The 10,657-nt window shown below is 34.8% G+C and overlaps 1 pseudogene; it reads right to left on the reverse strand.

The window, feature by feature from the left end:
• Positions 1 to 188: 188 nt before the first annotated feature.
• Positions 189 to 625, reverse strand: LOC101984011 (annotated as a pseudogene).
• Positions 626 to 10,657: the final 10,032 nt, after the last annotated feature.

A 10,657-nucleotide genomic window follows, 5' to 3' on the forward strand; every position in this document is an offset into this window, starting at 1 on the left:
GAAAACATAATAGGTGTACATATATTAAATATATTCTTACAACTGTCCAGGTCATGTTTACCAGCTGGAATTCTTTTACTTAACGTGTGGGTATTTTGCATGGTGATATTTAATCAAGACATTAACATGAGTAGAACGTTGTTGATTTAAGACGAGTTTGAGATCCACTAAAATCAGTTGTTGTACGTTTGTCCTTCTGGGGATCATGGAATCTTCATATTTTCTTTGGACATCATTAGACGTCTTAGCTCTTGGAGGACAACTTTAATGCTATAGGGATTTTGCCATTTTGCTAATACTGGTATGCTTCGTGCATCCACCATTCCACTGGAATTATTGATCCCATTCATATTAATTTTTGTTACAAATCTAACAGATGGAGGAGCTTCTGGATATTTAGATCCACATTCTACCTTCAGACTATATATTCTGTTTTCATAGTTTGTCCTTGGTGGCCCAATAATCATGCCTGTCCACCTTGTAAGTGTCATGTCTTCATCACCTTCAAGGCCCCAGCTAACGGTACCATCACCTACACCTTTCTGTCCTTCAAGTTCTTCCAACATGCGAAAATTCCGAGGAACTTTAACTCCTGTGGAGACCGCCATCTTCTCCTGCTACCAGACGCAGCCCCTGAATAAAATTTTTGATGAAAATACTTGAGAATATATTTTTGATATTAAAGTTGTGACATCTAATTTCAAAAGGTGAGTTAATATAGAAAGGTTTGAAAAATGCATTATTAGACTGAATCAGATTTTATATTCTACAATATAATATCAGTTGGAACACCAAAGTCTTAGTAAGAATTTATCCTCAGTCCCAAGTTAGAATCAATTACAAGTGACAGAATATGTTGTAAAGGCCAAGAGTATTTATGACCAGCAATGGTGAAGGAGATCGAGGAGTGTCTTCCCATAATTGCCTGAGTACATAATATATCTACTATGCTTTGTGCTGTGTGACAAATTTAGTAGAAATTAATTTCAATTTATGAATTAATAAATGTTCATAAGACTTAATCATCTTTCCTGTGTTTCTGTTATGTAGCTGATAAACCGGGAATTGAAATCCATGTGCTTTGGTTTTAAAGTTTATTGTCAGAAAAAAAAATGCAAAGAGGAGGTTTATATAGAAAGGAAAGACAATTTCTATGAATTTTAAAATTAGGAGAAAAGAGGGGATCTTCAGAGCATGTTCAAGAGGGAAAATTTCCATCAAGTAGTAATTTTCAAAAGCATTTTCATAATAAGACAAATAATAGAATTACACAATTACTTGTAGAAATAAAGTGCTAATTCATATCCTTTTGAGATTATTTGTATTTCACATATTCTTGTGAAATTAAATCCTAACCTTTTTACTTGAGCTAAATTTGTGTTTGTGGTATGTATATGTGTGTGCATTTGTGTGTGTGTGTGTGTGTGTGTGTGTGTGTGTGTGTGTGAAAGAGAAAGAGAGGGAGACACAAAGACAGAGACACAGAGAGAGAGTAAAAAATAAAGAAAGAAAGGGGGAAAGAAGGAGTGAGGTTGAGAAACAGAGACAGCATTATATTTATATATGTATACACACACACAGATATATATATATGTATGTATATGTAGATGTGTAAATATATCAGTTTAGCCAAGCAATGCTGTAGGAAATCCTTCAGCCAGTAGTCTTTAAGTCACCTGTCCACTTGGGCCTGACCTCTCATACTATAAATGCCAATGTAAAATGCACAAACTCTTTCTTTTCTGGCTGCTGGATTTGGTTGCTGTTCCCCGTTTCAGCAGAAAACTGTGATCTGTGAGTCTACCTCTAAATAAGTAACCCTTGACTATACTCAATGCTGAGCTATTGTGGGATTTCTTTTTAGCATCCATCTTCATCTGGCACCTCAAGTGGATCCCAACTCAACACCTACTGGTTGGACCGGTTTAAAAGGCCCAAATGGTCAAAGGCCCAGAAGGACTACCACCTGCACCCACCTGGCTTTCTTTCACCTACTAAGCAGTTTTTTGTAAAGCCCTGCCACAGTGCTGCTGAGTGTATAGTGACTTGGAAATTTCCCAAGCGTGCACACATTTCCTAACCCCCACTGCCACATTCCCTGCAGCCTGGTGACTTGAGCAGCTTCCAGTTTGTGCTCCCTGCTCATGAGTTCTGGGCTCATTGCTCCGTGTTTGGAATTGATTTAATTCCTTTTAATTTGTCAAGCAAAGCATATTTGTCAGTATTAACCAATGGTCGATCCTTTTAGTCTGTAGTGCCATTCTTTGAAGCTGCAGTATTTATCAGAATGTGTGACATACAGTAGATTGCAGAAATGTCACGTCATTGTTTTCTCTTCTTTTTTTTTTTTTTAGATGAAAGGACAGGAGGCAAAATTTTGAATTATAAACCCACCTAAGAATTATGACGCAGAGGCAGGCGAATCTCTGTGAGTTCGAGACCAGCCTGGTCTACAGAGGTAGTTCCAGGACAGGCTCCAAAGCCACAGAGAAACCCTGTCTCGAAAAAAAAAAAAGAATAAGCATCTGAAGCAGGAAACACATTTGTTTTCTGAGTTCGTCTTCTAAAAGGCTTTGAGATAAGAGGATCCAACAAGAGAAAGGAAACCTCTGATAATGCTGTAGGGGAACTGAGTGTCCAAACTGATGAAGGTGGTGTTGCTAGAATTATGTTACTTTCTTGTAAATGTATTCTATATATGAACATACCACAATCTGGAAAGCTGACATGCTCATGTTGCTAATGTAATAAAGAAATTATACAGCCAAAACTATGTCATGTAACATTTAAAGAAGTATTACAACTTTGTTCCCTTTGCACTTGAATTTGTATGTTAAAAATCTCATCCATATCTTGCATAGTCAAGGATATCTAGTCCTGTTTTTGATATATGTTTCCAAACTATGACCCAATATGACTATATGTATATCCTTATAGGTATTTTCAGAGATATTAGCTGTGAGAGGAAGACCCACAGTAAATGTGGGCTGCATCACCCTAAGGACTGGGGTCCCAGAGAGGACAAAACAGGGAAAGGATGCTGCTTCCCCATTATTTCCCCTTTTCACCTTCTGACTCACTATTACATGAACACGTCTGCTTTGCTCTGCTACCCATTACCTGCCATGGCAGACAGGACTCACTGAAACCATGAGCCGAAAATCAAAGCAAAACAAAACCATACAATACAAAAAAGCAGCCTCTTTCCAAGTGGTTTGTTTGTTTGTTTTTTTCAGTGGCAAGAAGTCACTTAAATAGCTTAAGCTGTTTCCAGGACTTTCCTATCGTGAACCATGCTGCAGTGGGCATGAAGGTGAAGCACTGATGCTCAAATTTCTTGGCTACTTTCCTTGGAAAATGATTGCAGGGTCATCCAGCTTCTACTTTATTTTGGGTGGGATTTGTATATTATTGTCTACAAAAGCCTCACAGCTTTATCAACAGTATTCGTCTTTTTCCTTTCCTCCACACCCTCACTCGCATTGCATTTATGTCTTGTGGTAAGGGAACATACCTTCTAATGGGTATTAAGTACTACTCCAGAGTGGTAGAGATTTAAATTTCTAATGTCGATGGACATTGAACATGTTTGCATTCACCTTTTGCCATGGGGATGTGTTCTACTGGAAAACAAAAAATAAAATTAAAAAAAAAACTAAAGATGTTATTTATCCATTTTAAAATTGTTAGCTTTCACTCTTCCAACCATTGAATTATGTGGACTCTATTGAGCTTACAAAATATGTAATTCTATGTCTTTTCCAATACTTGAAAATGTCCTTCCCTATAAATCCAATATGTTTTTGAGTCTTTCCTCTCTCTTCTGCTTCTGGAACTCTAATAGTAACACAAATATTTTCCACCTCTTACTTTCTCCTTCCTTCTTTCCTTCTTTCCTTCTTCCCTCCCTCCCTCTCTCCCTCCCTCCCTCCTTCCCTCCCTCCCTCCCTCCCTTCTTTCCTTCTTTCTTCCTTACTTTCCAATTGTCTGAATTTGATAGTCTTTTTTGGAAATTTGTTATTGAATATCTAATTTCTTACTGTATTTATCTGCTTTACTATTTATGTCCTTATTTTAAAAATATTTTCTATGAATTTGTTAATGTCCAGTTTTTCTTATATTGCCTTTCTTGATTCAGTGAACTTTTTATAAACATTTGTCAGATTCTCTCTTGTGAGCATCATTAATCCCTATTGTAGCAGAGCTGGTTTCTAGAAATGCATCTTGTTATTGGGCTGTTATTTCTCTGTCTTCCTTTAGTGTTCTCTTCTGCATTGTTTATGCACAGTAGGTATGAATCCTCCTTTCTCTAACTTGTCAGCCTGGATTCTTGAAACAGGCATTAGTAACCAGCATAAACAGAGGCATTCGGTGCCTGTCAAATGTTTCTAATAGTTGAAACTGCTGTCTTTGCTTCACCTGCCAAATTCTTCAGACTTAGTAGAGACACCTGTGTATTAAGACATAGTTGAAAATTTTGGAGCACAAAAGTACCTTTTTCATTTTTTTCATCACAGAGGTGGAAATCAAACCTCAAGTTTATTTTCTATCCACTCCACAAAGTCAGAGAAGGAAATGATGGTAAATAACCTGAACAGATAATGAGAATTGCGTGCCCCGAACTTAAGAGGACAGCTGTGAATTTACTTAACAAGTATACCTTTGTTCTAAATTAAGTTTCAGGGAAACATATCATGGATGATCAGTCTTGGTTGCGAGTTTTGGAGTTCTTACCATGTATAGGGACTTCTTTCTGAAATGTATAAATTTGTTGTTTCAATTAGTGAGCGTAAGTTCAAAAAATGTCCAAAGATATTCATATCCAAGTTTTGGAGGCTTTTCTTTTAACTGTGGATCGTAGATGTAGACTAAATTAATTTCTTTACCTGTCTCTATGCCCTCTGAATCTAGGAACACTTAAGATTATTTATTCCCTTGTATGTCAGAAGTCAAGTGATTAAAAAGCTTTTTTTTTTTTGATTTGGAACCACACCTAATGTATGATTTCATTCTTTCATTTCACCATTTCACCAGGAAAGGGTGAGATTTGGGAATTTCTACATGGTGTGATAATGGAATACCTATTGTTTGAGAATAGTATTATTTTTCAAGGAATATTTCTGGAATAATTTTCAAGTGGAATCCATAATATGGCGATCTTTGGACTAGCGTTACACATTGGCATTACATTACCTATATAGGGAATTCCAGATTTTTAAATTTTATGGGTGAAATATCTGTTAAGAGTAAAAATACGATAGCCTGAATTTAATAAAAGTGGGCATCTATTGCGTGATCCTAATGTAAATTGCTGAATTCTGAAAAAAAATATTTTTTAAAAAAATCAATCTAGTGGCATAACAAATGCTACATCTGTCTCACATAGGAATAAAGAGAGTTTGAAAGAGTTAGGTAATCACTTGAGTTCAGAAACTCAGAGAGTGAATGGCAAATTTTCCCATCTGTAACAAAACCAAGTCCATAGCCCTCTTTCATGTAGGTAATTATACAACTCATATCTCCTATATCTCTTGGTCAACTAAATAAAAACAATTAAAAACAAATGACTCTCAGTTTATTAAAGTAGATTTGCTAAATATTCTAGCAGAGGGAAGGTAGCTATGAAACTCATGTGCTTCTTATTTATCCAAACTTGGCTGATATGACATGTCACTGAGAAGTTAAGTAGTAAGAGTACCAGGACCCTCTTAACCTTTCTTCCCATCATTCTCCTCTCCATGTTAATGTCCATTTTTTTTCTCAGTTTAGCTTTATTTTAAGAGGGCATCAAGGTTCTTGTGAAATGTATAATGTGCTATGGTACAGTGGGAATTGAGCAGATAGATGCCTGCAATCTTTTAGAATATGTACAGGATAGAATGTCTGAAATGAGCGAGGTGCAGGGCAAATTCTGCTGTCAAAGATGGCACTTCTTTTCTATTTCGTGATATACAAGAAGATAATTCTGACAAAGTTAGGGGTGGTATTAATTTATTTTTAATTACAATATGTTCTTTTATATTTAGTTTTATGCTTTCAGGTTGCTCCTCTAAGAAGTGATCAGAGTCCATACTCAAAAGGATCAAAACACCACGAAAGAAGAAAGAGCTTTCAGGGCTCTAGTGCTCTAATGTTGCATCCCTGTCTTCCTTGAAGACAGAATAATAACATCCTAGAACAAGTTACAAAATATCCCTAAGTGAAATAATATGCCAAACTCATAGATAGGCAACATACTCTTTTATCTTTGTGTTTAATATGCTGTAATGTGACACAAAATTTGAGAATGCATCCATGGGCTTTTTACAGATGTACTTGGCTTATAAAAATTGCTCCATTTTATATCATGTCCCATTTCTAGTTTATGATGTTTGCTACATGAAAATTGATAAAACAACCATGTTACTTTTTTCCTTTTGCAAATCATACTTATGAAGCATTGATACTTCAAGAAACCATTATAAAACAGAAAGGTAAACTGTAGCAATAAAATATTTCTTGGAATATATTACACAGACACATAAATATATATTGTGGAACACAATTTCAAAGACATGGAAATAAATGCAGTTTAATAGATGAGTTAGCAAAGTGTAGTTTATAAAGCTGCAGTAGTGACAGGAAAATATTATTTATGTCCTTTATATTTATAACTTAGATTTGTTAGTAATAGGTGATGTTGACATAGGTAGTTATAATTGAATATTGGTACAGAAAAAAACTTAGAGTTATCTAAGAAAACAAATTTCAAACTTTTAAAGAAAATTTGATCTACTATTGTATCAAATATGAATAAGGAGACAAAGCCTTATATTCCTGTAGAAGCTTTTAATTTCAGAGAAGATTTTGATGATTAAGGCTTTAATAGCCTTCTCTGATAGCTGAATGCTATCTATAACAGTTAAATACATGGCTAGGGCCTTGACATATTCTGATTCGTCACCCTTTTATTGGCTGTGCTTTTGTTTAATCTCAACTGATATTCTTCCAACCAATTTTTAAAGCTTAATGAGACTCCATATAAATTAAAGTATATTGAACAGCCTAAATAAGGATTATGGGTTTCAGAAGCTACCAACATAATTTATCAGAAGCTATGTGGCAACTTTAACAATAACCTCAATATCTTAATATTAAAAAGGATATTAAGCAAAAGAAAATGTCCACATATTTATTACAAATTTTCTTATTAAGTTCCCCCCTCTGGTATATTCCATAATTATCTCTACGAATTCTAGTTGATAGATTTTTGAAAAGAAAATACTTTTTCAATACAAAAATCTAATTTAATTTGACAAATCAGAGTCATAAGCTTTGTTATATAATCCAATTAAGGTGAGAGGGTGAAATTTAATTAAGGCACAATGAAATACAACAGTATTTGCCAACATACTTGGAATCGAAACAAATTGAATGAACAGGCATTTGTGTTATAGTTTGCCATAGTTATGATAAAAGATAAATTAGATGTAAAACTTAAGACTCATAAATATAAATAGATGATAACATATTTTGTTCAATTTTGCCAGATATAAAAAGACTAAATATTGAAATTGTAATTCTTGCTCGAACCTGTTTGGTTAAATGTAATTTTGCTATGTTGAAGCTAAAACCTTCCTTTTTACTTAGACAGAAAAGGGGAGGTGATGTGGAATTCCCCTCTGTATGTTCTAAATACGTTTAATTACCATAGTTAATAAAGAAACTGCTTTGGACTTTAGTAAGGCAGAATGGAGAGCTGGTGGGGTTAGAGAGATGCAATATAGCTGCCAGAGGAGAAAGATACCCAGAGCCTTTACCAGTAGGACCCAGCCTCATGGTAATATATGAATTAATAGAAATGTATTCATTTAAGATATAAAAGTTATCCAGGAATATGCCCAAGCTATTGTCCAAGAAGTATTGTAATTAATATAGTTTCTGTGAGGTTATTCTGGTTTGTGTGGCTGGGAAATGCATGAACAGTCTCTGCCTACACTAGATTGTGGCTTTACATTACTAAATTTCATATTGCCACATCAACTTCCAAAACAATGGTCATAGAAAGGAAAAAAAAAGGGTGTGTAGCTAGTACACTTTTCAGTCCAAGATTGGGTGTCCCCTTTCTGATATTCTCAGATGTTGGTGTCTAAAAGTAATGGTGCAGAATAGCAACAAACCATTGGTCTTCTAAACCAGGAAGATGTGAGAGTGGACCATACATTACAACCCTGTCCAAAGTAAAGCCCATAATGACCTAAGACCCTCCATTAACCTCTCAGAGTTGGACTTCTTTTTCTCGAGACTAACGCCATAAAGACCGAGATTTCAGCATATATATCTTTATGTACACTCATGCAAATCACAAGTCTATTACCCACCGGAGATGAGAGTAAGAGGAATCTGAGCAAGAGAAATTAGACACATTGCTTTGTCACTCAGCAGCGTGAGGGGAGTCCGCCTTGGAATGCTCTGAATAGCAGCAGTGACTTTGAGCCTTTATAAGCCTGTGGTTTATTTTATCTATGGGTAGCAGATGTTGGGTACAGCTTCACAGTAGGCTCAAAGTAAGCAGGCTCTAAATGAATAAAAAATTTGCTTATTTTGGCTCTGGTTAAAACACTGTATATGTAAGAATTTATATTTGGTGCCAGCAGGATTTTGAGTTTACGGGTTTTGGCCTGCTGTTAAGAACAAAGCAGCATAGGGGGGGGCATATTTGACTGGTTCATGTAACACAGAGTAACACCATCTCCATTCTAAATATATTTATTTTGTGAGCAATGTGGGAGAGGAAAATATACTTATATTTGTAGTTAATCTACATATCTGTATTAACATTCTTCAAAAGAAAAGAAAACATCCGATAGAAGGATCTATTTATCTATCCACCAATCTTTGTCTATCTGTCTGTGTCTATCTATCATCTATGCTATATCTTTCATTTATCATCTATCATCCAACTCATAATCTGTCTATTATGTGTCAATAATATCTGTCAATCCATCTAACTATCATCTACCTATTATCTACTTCTCTTCCTTTTTGATTCAAGTATTTAAAGGATTGCTTTGCACAGCTCTGGAAGCTATGATACCCTGTATCTTTCTTTTATAAGCTGAACACCCAGTTTGAATTCAGACAAAGCCTATAGACTTGACAATCAGGTTAACATAATAGCAAAGTCAAATCAGAGGACTGGGGGTGAAGGGAAAAATCCTAACACAACTAGTAAGAAAACAGAAAAATTGATTTTATAACTGTATTATATTATATTTTATAACACAAAATGTTGAAATTAGCTTAAGAATTCTAATATATTTTTCTCCTATGATTTACACATTAATGAGAAATTAAAATCTATATTATAAAACAACACACAACAAACATTTTCATCACATATTAAAAGTAAAAATGAATTACTTCTCATTTAAACTTTGAGAAAAATTTTTTTCTGTATCTTTTGAAGTACTTATGTAAAATATAATATGCTTTATCTTAGTGGTTTCTAGAATTAGAATTAATTCATGCAAAATATAATTTATTAAAAAGTTTTAAAAATCATTTCCAGTTGATATTAATCCTTTTTGAAGACATCAATATACATAAACATCAACGAACACTAATGATTATTCCAAATGCCATGATGTTGGAAACTATGATGTTTTTAATAGTGTATTTTCATTTAAAACTTCATTTTTAAAATGTGTACTCTATCCATAACTAATTTGATTAATATACGTACTGTATTTTGAATATATAGTATATCATTTTAAAGTCTATTTTAGATTTCTATATGAGTGGCCACAGTTGAATCCTAGCAGCAGAGTCTCTGGCATAAGGAACAACGTTTTGAACGACATTGCTAATTACAGAATCGCTGGTTGATTAGCTTCTCTTGATTCTGAAATTTACCTGAATGCTTTTCATAGCGTCAAGATGCCTCTTTTGTGTGTAATAGACTACTTTGGAGGAAATACTCCAAGATAGGTGGTCGCCATGGTTTTGGTACTTATAGTTTATGTTGAGCTCCTAAAGCCAAGTTGAAGATTGGGAAGAATGAGAATATGAGCAAAGAGGTCAAGACCATGATGGGAACACCCACTGAAACAGTCTACCTGAACTAATGGGAGCTAACCAACTCCAGCCAGACTGGGTAGAACAAGCATAGGAACAAACTAGTCCCTCTGAATGTGGTTGACAGTTTCATGTCTGGGGCAGACTGAGGGGCCACTGGCAGTGGTACCAAGATTTATCCCTACTGCATGTACTGGCTTTTGGGGAACCTTTTCTTTTTGGATGAATACCTTGCTCATCCTAGACATAGTAGAGCAATGTGCCTTATCCTCTCTGAGGAGTGGGTGGGGGTGGGGTGGGAGGGTATGAGGAGGAAACGGGAGAATGAGAGGGAGTTGGAACTTGGATTGCTATGTATAATGAAAAACGATTGTTTGTTTTCTTTAAAAAAATAAAATAAAAAGGAAATAATTAACAAAAACTAAAAAAAAAAATCCAAAGAATTCAAAGGCAAATAAACTAAAACAACAAGAAAACTGATTGAATGTTGTACAATTTCTTTTTTAATTAGACAGGGGGTTGATAAAAGTACAGTTCAAAGTCAAATCTTGAAGAGTTCTTGTGCTGTAGTTTGGATCTGAAGCTTTTCCCAAATGAATTC

This window comes from Microtus ochrogaster, chromosome 24, assembly GCF_000317375.1.
Source record: "Microtus ochrogaster isolate Prairie Vole_2 chromosome 24, MicOch1.0, whole genome shotgun sequence".
NCBI lineage: Eukaryota > Metazoa > Chordata > Mammalia > Rodentia > Cricetidae > Microtus > Microtus ochrogaster.